This window comes from Leptidea sinapis, chromosome Z, assembly GCF_905404315.1.
Source record: "Leptidea sinapis chromosome Z, ilLepSina1.1, whole genome shotgun sequence".
NCBI classification, from domain to species: domain Eukaryota; kingdom Metazoa; phylum Arthropoda; class Insecta; order Lepidoptera; family Pieridae; genus Leptidea; species Leptidea sinapis.
In genome coordinates, this window is record NC_066312.1 from 11,230,023 (window position 1) to 11,247,981 (window position 17,959).

Below are 17,959 nucleotides of genomic sequence, written 5' to 3' on the forward strand. Positions count from 1 at the left end.
GTATTATTTTTGTGATATATTGATTGTTTTGCAAAGCATATTCCTATACTAAAAGCACATTTATGTATCCTTTGGAACTGTCGGATCATAGCCAGTGTGAGGCTCCTTTGAACAGGATGCTGGCTAGATTATGAGTACCACTACGGTGCCTATTTCTGTCGTGAAGCAATAATGTGTAAACATTACTGTGTTTCCGTCTGAAGGGCGCCGTGGCTAGTGAAATTACTGGGCAAATGAGACTTAAAATCTTATGTCTCAAGGTGATGAGCGCAATTGTAGTACCGCTCAGAATTTTTGGATTTTTCAAGAATCCTGAGCGGCACTGCATTGTAATGGGCAGGGTGTATCAATTACCACAAGCTGAACGTCCTGCTCGTCTTGTCCCTTATTTTCATGAAAAAAAACCTCCACTGTGTGCATCAGGTGCGTACCCACACATTGCCAGTGTGAACCATTGAAGTATTAGATAAGAACACGTTTTGAGACTTATTATACACTAGATGTTACCCGCGACTTTGCTCGTAAAAACATTTTCATGCGACGGTTTATCTCCGGCTTACTTTGCATATCCGACTACCACAAAAAAGTCCTTTATTTTTATATATGGGTATAGCCTATTACAGTAACGAATAATGTGGTTTTCTATTGGTATAATAATTTTCAAAATCAGTTCATTAGAACCAGAGATTATCCCCTACAAAATTTATCTCATTATGATATTACTAGCAATGCCCCGCGGTTTCACTCGCGTAGGTATGTACCGACCTCGTGGTAGTGGAAAGTCTAACATCTAAGTCGGACTATAGATGCATTTTTGTTAATATAAAAGTTTTATTTCACTTAGTTTTCATAGTTTTTATTTGCTTCCTTTCAGATTATTACATACACTCATACATAACCTAATCAATATGCAGATTTTACTTTATAACAAATATATATCTAATACATTTTTAAATTCGTTACTTACATTTCACTAAAAGAACACTTTATTTGAAAATAAAATCATCTTTCTGTAAAATATTACATCTACAATATTTAAGGTACTCCCCCTTCATGTGGTATAGTCGTGGGACGCCCAGTATATGGCTCCGGCAGACATAATAACTAAATACTGCTGTAGTAGTTACAGTCGTACTTCTAACATTGAGATAAGTTACAAGTTAAAACATCAAAAACTATAGCACCGCGCGTACCCACATATATCAGGAGATACAAAACTAAGAAAATGTGTGATTTTCTAAAAAAATCTCCTTTAAATGTAAGTAATCTTACATATAAAACGGTCACGGCATTTCACAGTATTTCTTACATTGTCACAGTATTTCTTACCAAAATACAAATATGCTTTGTATCAAAGTTTGATTTTTAAATAAAAAATTCTATATATTAGCTTCTAGCTCTTATTTTAATTGTACATGGACATGGGCTTGTAATTTTAAAAGACGAGTCGGACGTTTAGCTAATGGTAATTGATACGCCCTGCCCATTACAACGCAGTGCCCCTCAGGATTGTTGAAAAACACAAAAATTCTGAGTGGTACTACAATTGCGCTCGTCACCATGAGACATAAGATGTTATATCAGCTTTAATTACCAGCCTAATCTCCTGCTCGTCTCGTCCCTTATTATTCAGTCCAGTAAAAGTATTATTAAACAAGATCTTTCAAACACAAACTAATATTAATTCTTGTAAAATGTAAAGGTAATACTTACTAAAAGTGACGTTTTTAACGGCCGTTCCAAATATTCAGTCTATCTCTTACTTGAGATAAAAATCATATCTACCGTTGACTTTTCTGTCCCAATAAACTTATCGACGGTAACTCACCTTATCTGTACACCCTACCAGTCAATGGGACGACATATAGCTTACCAGCGATAGAAGTTTGTATGGAAAATGCAATTCACGCGTCCCAATATAAGGCGATAAGAATGACTTATCGGGTATATTAGGACAGCTTCAGATTATTGAAAGCTAATTACTGACAGTAGAAGGTAATAATTTATCTATATCTGTAGATAGTATATTGGCAACGGCCATAAAGCGTAATTATTGCTATTTTTCATCAATATCCCTAATATGTTACATACATAATATTCGAAAGTGTTTTTATTTGAAACAGAACATTTTCAATGCGAAATTAAACTGCAACCTTTGGTTGTATTTGATATTTTTCTAGTTGATCAAAACACATTTAATTGAGGTTATATTATGTAAGCATGATCAAGTTAATCATGACTAATTAATATGCGTTACGTTTTCTAGATGGCGTTATGACAAAAATAGGAAGCATATTTAATTAATATAGGTTATTAACTCTTAAACAATTAATTAAGTTTTGATTTTCTTTAAGTTATTAAAAACAGAAGTCGCAAGTTCAATGAAGTTATAATTTAACGTTCTTACGCCCATAGGTGTAGTTATTTTAAGACCTAAGGGCTTTTACTTCTTAACATAATAATTATATAACTAATATTGTACATACATAATATTTGAAGGTATTTTTATTGTTGAATACACGTCTCATACATGACGTTAAAGATTTCGTCTATTTTATGTATATAGTTAAATAAATTGCAAAACTAGGTAAATATCTATAATTTGAGACAAGTTTTGCATTATGATATATGTTTGCTTTCACGCAATAGCGACTTTTGGAAAATAAACGTGTTAAAAATCCACAGATGTTTACGTGTGTGTTATAAATTAATATTAGCGAAGCTACGAACAGAAAATATCGATCAAAGCTTATGTAAAAAGTTCTATTACAAAACTGTGTCTTACTGTTGGTTAGCGTTCAACATTCTTTAGACATTGCTTATATTTAAACATAAGTCGAAGCATGTCTAAGATGTGACTAACGGATAGATCATGTAGAAGGGGTTGGTAATTTAAACGCACTTAAGAATAATAATATTAATATAAGCCTTTATTAAGACAAGCTATACAAAGTGTTTTACTTAACCTTAATGAAATTTTAGCTCCCTCAACAACCTTGTCTGTTTGCCTATTGTTGGCAAAGACCTCCTCCAAATTCCTCCATAAATTTCTATGACCTGCAGTTCTAGTCCATGTTCCACCTGCAACAGTTCTTATTTGGTCCACCCATCTTTGGAAAGGTCTATCCCTTTTCCTTTTCATGTGACCTGTTTACCAATTCATTAATCTTTTACTCCATTTTGCCTGTCCTCTGATTGTATGCCCTGCCCACTTGCATTTAAGTTTCTTAATGGTTATAGATACGTCTTTCGTTCCTGTGTGCTTTTTTATGGTTGATATTTTTAATCTGTCTAAAAGTTTCTTCCCCATTATGCTTCTGTTCATTGCATTTTGACATGTTTTTTTAAACATACTTAATAAAACTTAAATATCTGTATTTTACAGTTTCCACAAATAATTATAATAATAACTGACTCAATACAATTTGGGCAGCGTTACTCCTTAGTCCTCCACAACAAGTAACGCCCGTCTACCGTGATGATGTTACCAACTGTTAGTTTGCACTGCTTTAGTACCAACTATTATAGTTACTTATAATCATAGTGATAATTATTTTCAATAGTATTTAAATATGTACACTAGTTTAATGAATGTAATTGTTAATTCGGATACCTTATGGTAGTTCATGACGTTGGTAGCGCATGTTAACACATCAAGCTGACAATTATATTCTTAAGGAAGATATAGATTATATGATGACAGATGACAGCTGTCAAAAATTGCTTTCCGTTTTTATATTCCTGTACGTCTCAATTTATGTTGTGCTTAGCGACGTTTTAGTTAAACACAAGCTAAACATTGTTTTATAATAGAAAAATTATAATATTATTAATATTAATATTGTTATATAATAATTTATATAGTTGTTTTAGTTAGGTCAAAGAAACACGTATCTTAGCCATGTTATAATATTTTTATTTCTAATAACACCGTTACTGTCTTATTAATAAGCGCAATGTAAAGTTACTCCCAGTTTAAAATTACTTCACCCCGTCATATAATTATGTGTTGAAAAAGGTAAGATAAAGACAAACAGTTTTAAAAACTTTACTTCACGTTTATTAAAAGGCATTTATTTTCTCAAAATTGATTCCTTTAGAATTCTTTTTATGTCCTTTCTAATATACTAGATACTACTACCGCTTCGGAAACAAATGGCGCTCTAATAGAGAAGAAGCGGCGCAAGAAACTCTTCCAGCATTCTTTCTGTCGTTCATTTTTTGTTATTTCTATCGCTATAAAATAATCATTATCTAGTCCCAGGCTGTCCGATCACTTAGATATTCAGCTGTGGAGTAATAGAATTCACGACATGCCATTTTTTTTATAAAATATTTAAATTTATTTATAGATTATGCCTGAACAGTAGCTGGGACTTAATTATAAATGTGTATACATATATTTATATTATTAATAATACAATTAGTATTTGTTTCATTTCAAACGTCTGACAAGCAAGCATTTCAATTGAAACAGGACGCTGAATTCTAGGAAACACGACGACACCTAATTAATGAAACAATTCACGGCTTATTTTATAGTTTTATAGCAAATATCATTTGCGTCGCTTATGTGTTTGTGAACTTGAAATACCTAGCCGTTAAACCACGCTCTACCGTCGCTTATAACTGTCCATCAAACTTAACAAACTCCTTGGCTAGATTTTAAATGTCCTACGATGACTTACGGCCGTTCCCAATATACTAGCTACAGATAGAGATAAATTACTACCTTCTACTGTCAGTAATTAGCTGTAAATAATCTGAAGCTGTCCCAATATACCCGATAAGTTTTTCTTATATTGGGACGCGTGAATTGAAATTTCCATGCCAATGACATTCTTAAAATGTCATTGTCACGTAGTCCCACTGACAGACAGCGTACACGGATAAGGTGAGTTACCATCTATAAATTTCTTGGGACAGAAAAGTCAACGATAGTTACAATTTTTATCTCAAGTAAGAGATAGACTGAATATTGAGAAAGGCCGTTAAACGCGTTCAAAGTTACTGTATTAACCATCAACCATACTTGAATATATTTACTGTTTTCTAATTCTATACAAAAATAATCTTTAAAAACACTAAGGTTAACACCAAATAATAAGTTAATTATCTCATTTTGTTTAATGTGTTTGTTTCTTATACATCAATATTTATATATTAATTTATACCTTATTAGTATATATTTAGGTACTTAAATTGAAGATCTTAAACAAATGTAATTCTTCTTGTATGATATGGCAGGTGTTTTTAAGATGGCTAAGCTAAAATATTATATTGTTAAGGTTCTGATGTGCAATTTTTTTTATGGAATAGGAGGACAAACGAGCGTACGGGTCACCTGTTGTTAAGTGATCACCGCCGCCCACAATCTCTTGCAACACCAGAGGAATCACATTACTGTAAGTCTTCAAAGTCATCTTAATACTTAAAATCAATTAAAAATGCTGATGTACACGCGTGTACGTTTATTGAAAATTGATTTTTTTTTTATTACTTTCATACAATTTAGATTCATACAATTTAATAGTAATTGTTGTTCCTTCTAGAACGTACTAGATAAGTTTGGAATGTACTCCTTTGCGTGATGTTTCCAGGTGAATACGACGTGGGTATCTTCAAAAAAAAAAAGCACAACCATGTGATTCCTCTTGTGTCACAAGATCGTCTGGGTAACGGGTCACTTATCACCGGGTGACCCGTACTCTCGTCTGTCCTTCTTTCTCGTAAAAAGGTATCAAGTATATACGCGAAAAGTATACATCATTTTATTCAGCCTTTGGATATATACAAATTCCGCAAGACCATTTGCACCAACATTGAAAATATTTAATAATGTTATAATATAATTTTAATGAACTGTGTATAACTATGTAACCGTTTAATTCTTAACTTATTCTATATAATACCTAAAATTTGTTATTTCTGTGTATACTGTGTTTATTTGTAAGTAATCACTAACACTTTGTTCCTAGTTTTTAGTTCTACTTTTTATATTTGTGTTTATTATTGTAAGTAATTGTAAATAAACCTAATAAATAAATAAATCCCTCCCATCAACTGATTTCTTGATGCAAGTTGATTATATTGCGGAGTTATTTACCATGTAGGTATAATATATAAATATTATTAATTCCTAACTTTAAAAAAGCCGTCTGTACAAGCAAAATACTAGTAGGTATAAATAAGTTATTTCCTAAGAAAACAGGAATAATCGCGAAAATGTATTAGTACCAAACAGTAGGTATGATTTGTCCTTTACGATCGTAGGCACAGAACATTCAGTTGCGTTGATACGACGATGCAGGTGTGTGAGGCCTTCTCGTCGGATCTACGAAGTAGCCGTAAGGCCTTCTACAGACTAATAACGGTTGCACTTAAGTTGAAACAATAAGTTATGCATAAAAAAAACCTATTATTGTATAAAAATGTAAAATTAGTATTCCATAGTGATTAAATGAAAAAGAATATAAATTAAAATGAAAAGTTAGTATTGTGACAGAAGATATTATGCACTGCTTCTTAAATTGACAGATTAGGTGTAAGTATTATATAATTAATGGGTACAATTCTAATTATTCTATGTTGTATTCCCATTCCATATAAGTCCTGAAATCCTATTGAGGTGCTAATTATACTTTCCGAACCCTTAGGTATACGTAGTTAGTTCGTAGAAGAGTTCCGCATCGTGTCGCGATATCGGCAGCGTCGCGAACTCAGTGTGTATTGTTCTAATTATACTAAAAGTATCTGAGCAGAGAGGCGTTGTCTTAAAAGCATGGTATTGTAAACACAGCAAAAAAAAGAATTGTTAATGAATCGCCATTGAATTTGCTGACATTTGATAATAAATTTAAAGGAAATTCATTGGGATTTTTATTACATAAGAGTATCCTTAGTAAAAACAAAAATAAGTCCTCTAAAGGCAATACTTATTTACTTACTCCTACAGCGTAGCGACCCAAAGTAGGTCTTGCCCTGCGACACGAGTGTACTCCGTTTATTTTGGTCCTGTGTATATATAATATAACGATATAATGCCAATTCATGATTTTCATCTCGCATAGATCAGCGTTCACCACCTTTTCATCTGTACATACTACTAGTACTACACTCTACTAGTACTGAATATGCCTTTCTTAATCCATGATCCTCTCCCATTTTCGTGACCGAGTTAGCGGAGGCGATGAAGGCAATAGCGAACTTTATCAATTATACAGTATTTATTTAAGACCGAGAGAAAATACATTTATTCCTTAAGTCTAAAGCGTCTTTCATTAAGAACTTAATAAATTACTATCTTGCCCACACTCACCGTTTTAAAACTTATAATCAATATACGCGCAATCAAAAAACCTCGTCTAAAAAAATCCTCAGTTTGCAACGAACAAAAATCTCTTCAAAATTCAAAATCGTTGTAGCTGATGTTTTATTTAATCGTGGTGACCATACTCTAGTACACTCTTTTCTAATAGAAATAAGAAAGCTTTAGATTTAGATTATTAAGCAATAGAAGTAGAAAGATCTTTTATAAATTCTGTATTGTAGTACTATTTTAAGTGCTAAGAATTCTAACCATCTTACGATATATTTAAATGATGACTTAAATGATATTTTTCCATCTTAAGGGATCTTAACATAGAATTTACTTATGTGTGATGTGTTAAAGTTCTGTATTGTATATATCTTAGCATTTTGTTATTTTTAAGCGCCCCCCCCCCCTCACTTAATGATGCAATGCGCAATTAAATATACAGATTTAATTTGTACTAAAGTATATGGACATGCGGGACTCGAATCTGCTCCTTCCGTGATACGCGCCAGCTTTTACCAACTAAATCAACCATTCGTCCATAAATTTTTGTATAAATTTAAATTTGCAAACTGTAATATTAACTGTATTTAATACTTTATAAAAATGATAATTGATATAAAATCTTAAGATTAAATATTAGTTTGTGACACGCCTTATGCAGGTGGTAGCTACGCCGCCATACTGTTTTTACAGAAACGAGTATAAAAACTCTCGTGGCACTTTCAGGTATCAATCAGTAAGCAATTAGTAATCACTCCCATCGTAAACGCATCTATAATTGCATTTTAGCTACTTTTTATTTTATCCTTATATTTCAGTTAGTGTTGTAGAATAGTAAAAAGTGTAATATTGCTATATTATTAACTACGAAATAAAGTAGTTATGGAGGTTTAAACTTCCATGAGCTAGTTACCTACTAGAATACTGATGCCTCAAGAAGTGATCTCTTATTGTATTATTTCTGCAGTTTTCGTTATAATTTTTTGTTGTTTATTTAATGTTTGGTTTTAATATTACCTAGGTAAGTTTTACAATATAGACATATATTTATAGATTAGATACTGCCACGTTGCACAGAGTTATACATTTATATTACTTGTTTTCTTGTTATATTCTGGTATTTTCAAATTTGTGGTTCCACATTAGAATTATTATTTATATAAATTATATTAATAATAATTTATTACCATGAGAAATTATTATAACCTAAAAGACCGGCCACGTGTATACAATTCAAATGTTCTTGCAAACACAACAAAAATGTACTGTCGACAGTGATCATAAAATAGAGATGTAATAATCAAGAAATAGATGGTTGGTGATTGAGAAAACAGATTATTCTGAAAGTGTGAATAAGCATTTCATTTTAATTTGCTTCACACCGCATGGCGTTAAAACTTATACATCACTCAATCACACTTAATATGGCGAAGTCCCACGCGTGACTTTAATGGTAATATTTCATTATTTTATTTATTTATTAAGATTCACCAGTACTAATTACAATATTACATTTATAATTATGCTAAGTTACAAAGATCTTATTACTAAACCTCATTACCTTTTAAGTTGAATACCGCATGCGAAAATATGTGTGTGTGAAAGTATAAATTCAAAAACAACCATACTATGAAATAACGAAATTAGGAAATGAACAAAATCCACCAAACAAGTCTTATAAATACATATTATTAATTATTTATTTATAATTTTTTTTTTACATTTTTGCGAAACCTTGCCAACGAATCTCTGATTGTGAATCTGCGAAAAGGTTACAGAGAGTTTACGAATGGTTAATGAGATAGGTACTCACCAAAGGATATTTAATAATGTATCGTTCTATGCGAGTTTTGATAACAGCTACTAATTCTTGGAACTGTTGGCATCTATTGTAGATTCTCGAGACCTGAAGCTCGAAGCACGTCGCCCGTTGCTTGAAGTCGAAGCCCGAAGCAGGCAGCCCGTTGCTTGAAGTCGAAGCCCGAAGCAGGCAGCCCGTTGCTTGAAGCAGAAGACCACAGCAGGAAACCAGAAGCAGGCTCGAAGCTCGGGACCAGTGATCTGCGTTGCAGAAAATCTTAAAGCGACGTAAGTTTTTTTTTTTAATTCTTTTCATCATCATCATCATCATCAGCGGGAAGACGTCCACTGCTGGATAACGGCCTCCCCCAAATATCTCCACGACAATCGGTTATGCGCTGCCCTCATCCAACGTATTCCAGCGATCTTGATTTAGAATCCTATTTTGAAAAAAATATTTGAATTTGAAACTTGACGAGATCGTCGGTTCATGTTGTGAGAGGCATAGGTACCATCACCACGTCTTCCGGTACGTGGTCGCCATTCGAGGATTTTTCTACCCCACCGGCCATCTGTCCATCGAACTGCCACTTCAGTGTCGCAATCATTTGGGCTATGTACCGACAGACTTTGGATCATAATTGTTTTAAGTACACTAAAATATAATAGAAACACGAGCTACCATGTGGGTCATCCGATGGTTCGTCACCACGAGTCTCCGCCGTTTGAACTCATTAAGAACACCAGAGAAATAACCCATCTTGTACACATGTATCACTCAAGCCGTAATTGTATTATTTTATCGAAGAGGTGGACAAACGAGCATAGGGGTCAGTAGATGTTAAGTGATCACCGCCGCCCTCATTCACTTACAACGCCAAAGGAATCATAGGAGAATTGCCAGCCATTTAGAGAGTGTACCCGCATATTTTGAAGGTTAACCTAGAAACACTTTACAAGCTTTTTTGCTTTCCATAGCTTGGTTGTACGTGGACGACCCATAAAATGTTAAGCAGCCAGCATTACACAGTGATAGTTATAGATATCTAAGTGAATATATCATAACGGCCCTTCACTTTGGGACAAAGATTAATTGGAGATCTGAAGAATATACCAGTCATCTGCTAGCACCAGTTAGCGATCTATGTCGGCCATGCCCTCTCGCAACACAACGCTTTTTTGTAGATACCCTCATGTCACATTCATACGTTAAATCGCGCTGAGAATGAACGCGCCACACCCAGACGATCTGGATGGTAACTCTGTGGCGTGTAATGTTTGTTTTGGCGTCGTGAATCAGCTAAAATAGCGAGTTACTGAGTTTTTTTTTTAAATCAAGGGGACAATGACGAGGCTTGGGTCTAGAACATGTATGATAATATTATAAATATTGATGGCAGTAACTGGTAGCTTGGTAGACACAAGAATATAATAATAAATAAGACATATAATATGGACAGACAGAATAGGTGATCACAAACCATCAGGGATGCGCTTTATAAAAAAAATACTTAACTCAAAACATACGTAGGCCACTTAGTATTCCATAACAAATTAAATAAGATTTGGGACTTAATAGTGTGATAAAATGATTGATTCTGACCTCAATCAAAGCTCTCTGCGCCCGTCATTCAGGCTTAGGATGTATCACGCCTCTATAATTACACAGTACTGGCCAGAAACAACACAGGTTTATACCCTACCACAGGAACTCAATCAAAATATATCGAACCGGATGTGTTATAATATTCTGCTTATAAAATTAAAGTGCAATAAAAAAATTAACATAATTATTTATTGATTTAATATTGCAAGCTTTATTATCATTTAATTTTATTATTTATATTGTCATAGGAATTTTCGGTAATTTCTTATCTTAATCATTCCTTAAACTTGTGAGTGACATTTCTAATGCGGTCCTATCTTTTCTAAAAGCCTTTAGAAAAACTATCTGAAGATTGACTGCCAATTTTATCAAATATATTCGCTTGGAACCATTTCATTTGGATTATTTAGGGAACATACATACATAAATACCTCTTTTTTAATATATATTAGTAATAATATTAAAACTTTACACATACCTGCTCTAAATTTCACGTTATGAATGCGATGCAGCGAACGAGGAAGCGCTTGTGAGCCGAACCTTAAAAAAAATAGGTTTTCTTTTTTGAACATAGGTAAAATTTTCTTTTTGGTTTTTCTTTAAGCATAGTTATCGGTACATATAGTGAGTGATGTAATTTAGAGAACAGATGTATAAAAAGACTTCAAAGCTATCAATATGTAGCACATACAAATAATAGTATTTTATTAATATTAAAGGGTTTGCATAAGAGGTGTATTAAATTAAATTTTTAGTTATTTGATAATTTTCAGTTTGTGAAGTCAGTTTTTGTAAGCGTAGTTTTTTTTTTACTTTTTAGTGTCAGTTAATAATAATAATATATAAAAAAATGAATGAAAACTCCTAAAAAAGCCGTACCTACATAAAAAACAATTATATCATCCATGTAAACAAAAATTTTCATAAAAAATGTTCATAATATAAAAACTACTGGGACAAACTATGTAAAATTTTTATGGGACCAAATGGCATCTATTCTGCATAGAACATAAGAATTAAAATTACGTAAATCGGATCATAAATCTCAAAGTAATCGGTGTGTATACATAAAAAAAAATACCGATCCAATTGATAACCTCCTCCATTTGAAGTCGGTTAGTAATACATAAATAATAGTTAAAAATAACTAGAAAACACGCTCTTTATAGAAAACCGAACTGAAAAATAGAAAATTTATTTTGAAATTTAAAATTAACATCAATTCCTGCCGATACACGATAGATGTAAATTATATAAATTAACAAAATCTTATTTTGCAAATTGAAAGATGGAATAAATTTATCAAATTAATGTATTGTCCTAGATAAATCAACGAAGTTTGAACGAAATCTGGGTAAAATTAAAGTTGGTCTAAATCGCGCCCATATGAATCCGTTACAAACAAACATACATACAGGTGAAGCTAATAAAAAGTGTGTAAAAATCCAATCTAATTGAACGGTTTACCGATCATTGCGTTTAGTTTATTCTTTAAACTATATATATTCATTTTATATTTTGTATAATTATACCTATATTATATATTCTTAAATTGTAGATATGGTATCTGATATTTTATCAGTCATATCATGCCCGACAACCTTGTTCCGTAGTTAATTGACTTTTATCTATACTAATATTATAAAGCTGCAGTGTTTGTTTGTTTGTTTGTGTGAACGCGCTAATCTCTGGTACTACTGGTCCGATTTGAATGATTCTTTCAGTGTTGGGTAGTCCATTTATCGAGGAAGGCTATAGACTATGTTTTTTTTTCAAAATTAGGGATCCGTAATAAAATTGCTATTTTGTAACACAAGGTGTAAAATCGAAAACCTATTTTTGCGTGCGCTGCAAAAACTATTGACAATAGAACAAAATGATGTACAGGCTATAATATAGGCAATATTTTATAACTTATAAAACTATCGCGTGAATTATACTTTATATGGCAAAACAACGTTTGCCGGGTCAGCTAGTATATAAATAAAATTCAACCTATTACTAAATGCATATTCAAAATATTAAATGTTTATATAAAAAAACGGATTCATATTTTTGTATGGAAAAGTAGGACAAAAAGGGCACCTAGTGCTCAGTAATCACCACCGCTTACATTCTATTACAACACCAGAGGAATCTCAGGAGCGTTGCCGGGTTTAAGGAGGCCTTTTGAGCTTGCTTCTCGATCCTGTTCCTTCCGGCTTACTCATAACGGAACCAATTCTGATGCAGCTTTCACCGGTAAAGTTACGGTTACTCCTACTGAATATGTGTTAGGCTTCAGCCTATAAATTAAATCACATTAAATCATAAGTAAAATTGGTTTTAATGGTCGATTTAATCGACAAGTATATCTTCCCTGGATAAGTCAGAGACCTTCGCTAGTATCAATACCAAATGCACTTTACAGTAATGGTTATTTTCTCAAATAACGTATATTTTTATTTTTTATGAATATAAGGGACGAGACGATAATTTTACGCCGAAATTGATACGCCCTGCCCAATACAATGCAGTGCCGCTCAGGATTCTTGAAAAACCTCAAAAATAAAAATATATATATATAAAAAGCTGCACTACAACCGCGCTCTTCACCTTGAGACATAAGATGTTAAGTCTCATTTGCCCAGTAATTTCACTAGCTGCGGCTTCACACAGAAACGCAGTAGTGCTTACAAATTACTTCTTTACGGCACAAATAAGCGCAGTTGTGGTACCCATAATCTAGCCGGCATCCTGTGCAAAGGAGCCTTCCACTGGTAAAATTTATAAAAGCATTTCCATTTTTAAAAAAGCACGTTTACAGGAGGAATACTTCATGAAATATATATATGATATAGTTCGTCTGTTATATTATAATATCATTCAACGCATTTATATATAAATAATTTACATTTATTCGCTATTATGGATTATATGCCCAACGGCCGCTTTTAATATGCGAAATGTAGAACTAGGTAGTATGCAATCCTAAGTTGGCAATACGAGATTGATATTTCGATCCATAGCCTGCTTTTTCCATTTCAATATCAGATCTACAGATGTGTGTATGATCAATGCATCGACGAAAGTATTAATTGAGATTCTTAGATTTGTATAAATATGATGAAAAGCGTTTTCAATACTACATAATATTATGTATACTTGGGAAATTAAGATAGCCATATTGAATTACAGATCAGATTCGATTGACAGATTAAATAAAAATTGGATTTTATATAATATTAAATTAAATTTAATATCGTCTCTTTGATTTGACTATTAAGTCGTTTTGGCCACAATTGCATACCATGTAGGCAATTAGGCTGCGGAAAAATAAAAAAAGTTAAGTCGTTAAGAAGCTACATAAATATGTCACTAGTGTTAAAGTTAATTTAATTTAATATGGTTCCGTAATTTATTAGCGAATTATTGAACACTCGCTCATAAAATCTTTTAATTAAGATCCTAAATACCTACGTAAGCAGTCTCCAGATTGCATATTCAATACACAACTCCAATATTTAGACCTCAAAACCTAGTATCGTCGGACTAAAGTGTAACTACGACTAGTTAAATCTAGGGCCACATAAGGTAACGTAGTTCCTATACGACGCTAGGGATTATAGATAGTAAACTTGATTAGCCTGCAAGTCAAACAGAACATTAAACGCTCGTTTTCGCTTCCAAAATGACCAATTAAGATTATTTCGATTGCTTGTGTGTTCCTTTAAGTTTTTTATTAGGTAATATACTAGCTGACCCGACAGACGTTGTTCTGTACATAATAAATATTTAAAAAATCCGACTTCAAAAACTCAAGAGTATAAATTAATAGAGATTTAATGTAATACACCTTTTATGCAAATCTTATACCTTATATTAATAAGATAATATTGTTTGTATGAGCTACGTATTGATAGGGTTTAAGTCTATAATATTTGTAATATATAAAAATTCAAATTAGTTATTCATTTTAAGCTATTGTTTCAATTTCTAAACGACGGGAAACGTCAAAGGAAAAACAAAATTGTTATTTTTATTTAATTCCGAGCATTTTCATATTTATTCACCTTTAAACCTCCTCTGGACTTTCACAAATAATTCAAGACCAAAATTAGCAAAATTGGTCCAGCCATTCTCGAGTTTTAGCGAGACTAACAGCAATTCATTTTACTATATATAAATTACAGACTTCTTATAATTGGCATTACGAACATAAAGGTTTTAGGAGTCTACTCGCTTATTAGGTCTATGGCTCCGTCTATTGCATGGTCATGGTCCTTGACGGCGTTTCTTATTTACCAGGATTCCGTTTTATCTTTTTACGTCTTTCGTCTTTTAAACTCTGAAAATGTTCTGTGAAATTTCATTTTAATCTAGGAACTTATATAGCAGCAATAATAACCATATAATTAAATTAATGTTATACAATTTTTCACAGATCGTGGACTACAGTCATCGCAAACCGCACGGCAGGAATCTAGCCCTGAAGTTTTGCGAACGCTAATCTCAACAAGAACAAATTTTTATAAATTAAATTATTGAGTAACGAATTCATACTGCGGAAATGACATCTGCCGACGTTGCCCCCTCTAAAGAGGACTATATTAAAATATATAGTTCATTATCAAACACTATCCATAAGGTAGGCTATAGCTTTACAGCTTCAGTGGAAGATTGTAAAATTCATATGATAAATTTCGGCTTTGGAGAACCTACAGCAAACGATGTTGCTAGAATTATATCGCTTATGGTTAGGAGGGATATTCCTCCTGCACAGCAACCATCTCACTTACATCATCCTGATAATATTATTGTGAACCATGTAACTAAAGAGGCAAACACTGAAGAATGGAATGCTGAAATATTTGTGCAGACAATAAACGAGTTGGTCCCTAGTCTAAACTGGAAGGAAGTTGTCTCAAATTTAGATCATCCAGAGTTCATTGTGCCCGGAAGGCAAGGACTCAATTTACTATTCAAAATACTACGCCTCGGCGTAGAAAGCTCAGGATACCCACCGAATGCCTTTATTGTAGAATTTCTATGTCTTAGATGGACCAATTTTGAAGGCCAGATGAGTTTTATTTTAAATATTCTTAAACATCCAGATATTTTCAACTTCGCTGATTTTCCATTTCATCCCGTGTCTATTGATCTACTGAAATCTCCACCTGAAAGTGATAACATGGAAGTGTCGACTTGGCGCTGTTTTTATTTAGTTGAGTTATTACTTTATGCAGCTGAACGGGGATATTATTTACAAGTTCATGAGCTATTAAAGTTTCCATTGCAACATTGTCCTGACATTTTGCTACTTGATATGCTTCAAATAAGCCCACCAACAATAACATTATTCCGGCAAGAGTTGTTGAAAACATTGACTGCAATATTTCTGGGCACTCACCCAAACTCTAGAATGATTCTACAATATGCGTGGCATTCACAAAGCCCCACGGTCATCAAACAAATAATAATACAGTCAATGGTTGATTGGTATTTAAATGGTGATGACGAGCAGGTGAAGATATGTAGAATATTGGATGTTGCTCTTGACTTGAATGCACTATTCATGCTTCTAGATGTAAAGACGTTTCCATTTATTATAGACTTAGCATGCTTAGCATCTTGGAAGGAATGTTTGAATCTTGGCCCGTGGCTTACAAATAAAATAAGAGAAAACGGTGAAAACTTTCTGACCGCAATGGTAAACTACCTGCAACAGAGATTCCTACCACTTATAGGTAAGGTCTCAGTAAAACCGATACCAAATACTTCACATTTGTTCCCAGATACGATTAGAACTATGCTTGACTGCATAAATCATTTTACGCCATTTGTACAGCAAGAACTAAAAAACACTATCTTCAAGCTTAGAACAAGTTATAACATGAAAATATTGAAATCAACGAAGCCGAACACATCGTGTCTTTACACGCGACAAATTGAGTCAGTTTTTAAGCCTGCTTCAGGTGATCAATATTCCACCCCCCATGTAAATAATAATTTCGATTTAGTTAAATCTCCTCAAGGCCCACCTTTATTGAAGAGCACCAAATCACGTTCCCAAGGCAAAATACAAGCAAACAATCCAAGTACTATTGTGCCTAAGCAACATAGTGCCGACAGCGCAGCTATATTTTCGCCAGCTGAAGCGGTACTAAATTTACAATTGATTTACAATTATACATCACACAATGAGTCGGAAGCATTTGTATACTTTTGGCGCCTGTATAATGATCCCCCCGAATTCAAACTATCAGTAGAGGAATTGCTCGATCTTTTGAAAACGTTGAAAAGTTCATCCGACAACACAAGGATAGAATTATTCAAATTCATGGCACGACTTCTATTTGAGGAATTAAAACTTTTAAGAGCGTACCCAGAAACAAAGTTGAATAAAATGGCTCGTCTTCTAGGTGGTATTATTGCAAATGATCTCATCGTGAATAGGGTGTTACTGGAAAAAGTACTGGAATTTGTACTAGGTACTTTAAGGGAACCGGAACAGTCTAAAATATATTCATTCGGAATAGTTGCATTAGATAACTTCAAATCAAAAGTTATTGAAATGCCAAATCTTTGCAGATTCATCCAGGCTTTACCAAATTTTCATAAATTCCCCCCACATTTAATTGAATGCGTCGATTACGGCATTCTTCATTTGCATGTAAAAGAAACTAAACAGTATTACGTAGCTAGTGGCTCTGGCAGCCCATCTGCTATACATAGTTCAATATGTGAGTCAAGTGCTGAAACCAATTTTCAAGAGAAATTGTTTTTCATTTTAAACAGTGTAAATCTCCTCAATGTACATATGATATGTGATGAACTTAAAGATATTCTTACCGACGAATTTTACCCATTTCTTGCTCAGTATCTTGTCATGCAACCTATTTCTTATGATCGTAATCTCCACAATCTTATTATAAATATTCTGGATGTTCTTAAAATTCAGGAAGTGAATAGATTAGTACTGAATGAAACTTACCGAAACATACGAATATTACTGCAGTCTGAAAAAGGAATAGCTAACTTCACTGACCGATCTCTGTTAAGGAACCTTGGTCATTGGTTAGGAATGATAACATTGGCTCGCAATAAGCCAATCCTTCAAATAGACCTCGATCTTAAAGCACTTTTACTTGAAGCTTATATCAATGGCCAAATGGACATGTTATATGTAGTACCATTTGTAGCCAAGATCTTAGGTTCTTGCACTAAAAGCATTGTATTTAAACCACCCAATCCCT

The 17,959-nt window shown here is 33.1% G+C and overlaps 1 long non-coding RNA gene across 1 annotated transcript in view; it reads right to left on the bottom strand.

The window, feature by feature from the left end:
* Nucleotides 1-9,150: 9,150 nt before the first annotated feature.
* Nucleotides 9,151-17,959, bottom strand: part of LOC126979108 (uncharacterized) — a 58,845-nt gene continuing 50,036 nt past the window's right edge. The window contains exons 3-4 of the long non-coding RNA XR_007732752.1: nucleotides 11,203-11,264; nucleotides 9,151-9,379 (exon numbers count right to left, since the gene is read on the bottom strand). This is a non-coding gene — a long non-coding RNA (uncharacterized LOC126979108). The remainder of the gene's footprint in view (nucleotides 9,380-11,202; nucleotides 11,265-17,959) is intronic.